Source organism: Corapipo altera, unplaced genomic scaffold (assembly GCF_003945725.1).
Source record: "Corapipo altera isolate COAL_440 unplaced genomic scaffold, ASM394572v1 55, whole genome shotgun sequence".
NCBI lineage: Eukaryota > Metazoa > Chordata > Aves > Passeriformes > Pipridae > Corapipo > Corapipo altera.
In genome coordinates, this window is record NW_020884882.1 from 14298433 (window position 1) to 14299906 (window position 1474).

Here is a 1474-nt window from a genome sequence, read left to right on the forward strand (position 1 = left end):
GGCACTGCAGTGGGTCATGGAAACAAGATGAAAGTGTCTAATAATCCTTAGAATGTTTTCCAGATTTCTAATGTTTGCCTTGGATTTGTATGCAGACATTGCTCACACATCTCCTAGGGAAGAAAAGAGATTGTGTTGATAGTATAACATCACACATTTGAACAGCTTGAGGATTTCAGGGGCTTGCTACTGGTACTCAGTTTTTTTACTAAGTATGGAGTTTGGTAGGGTTTTATTATAGTCCATATATTCTCAGGAAAGAGCATATGTTTATGCACTGTGGTTTTTCTGTAGTTTCTCATTTAGTATTGCTATTTTCCCTTAGGATGAAGTAATTTATATTTTTATATCTGGCCAGAAACCGAGCTGGATGAAATTCTGAAACAGTAGTTGTTCATTGCATTTGCACTAAGGTAAAGTACATTTTGGGGTACCACTGGTGAAGGCATGTGGTGACAGCAGTGTAAAATGGACAAGCTGCAGAGTTTCTCTACCAAGTGAATGCCATTTAAGTAGTGAAGGCCAAGCACAACCAAGTTCACTTCCAGTGCTGACTCTGTGAGGGACTTGTGAGGCTCCACTTTTCCTTCTCTCCCCATTGCAGTGCTGGCATCTCCATTCCGTGCAAAGTTTATTCTCCAGCTCCATGGGGCAACAAGAATCCTTGCATTTCTGTCAATCTTTTCATTTAAAGGTCATAAATCAGATTATGAACCCAAGTAGGATTTATTTCCATGAAATTCACAGTGTTGTAATCTCTGATGATGTTGCACAGAAGACCAGCTAAGGTGGGTCACACGGGGACAAGTCCAAAGCTGCACAGAAGGGAGTGAATGTTTTGTTCCTTCACTGTCCTACAAGTATTGCAGTTTATTGCCATACAACCTGCCTTCGTAGCAGGTGGGATGAGAACAGCGCGTATGAGGTGATAAACTGGGGCTGCAGGGCGGAGGGAAGCTCAGCACCAGTTTGATGTTCGCACAGACAGACGAGAGGCGCTTCAGAGCCCACTTCCCTCTCTCCCCTCTCCCTCCTGCTCACCTTGCTGTGCACACTGACCCCTTCCAGCACCGCGCACCTGCACAGGCGTGAAATCAGAGGTACCTCGGAGTACCAGCAGTTATTAATCAATAATAAGCTTTATTGGTCTTGTTGCTGACAAGTGCCGAGACTTTCCCGAGGTGCGGCGGCTACTCCAGACACTACGGTAGGACAGTACGGTAGCGGCCCCGCCCCTCCGGGCCGGGCTGGGCGGCCACGTCCCCGCTCGGGCCGGGCTGGGGCGGCGGGACCGGCGGGGGGACCGGGCCATGCGGCCGCGCTGACCGGCCATGCGGCGGCCCTGCAAGGTGGCGGCGGCCCTGCTGTGCCTCGCCGTGCTGCTGCTGCTGTATCTGCTGGCGGGCAGCGCGGCCCCGCCGCCCGCGCCCTCCGCGCCCGCCCGCCGCCCGCCGCGCCTCGGCCGGAGCCCCCC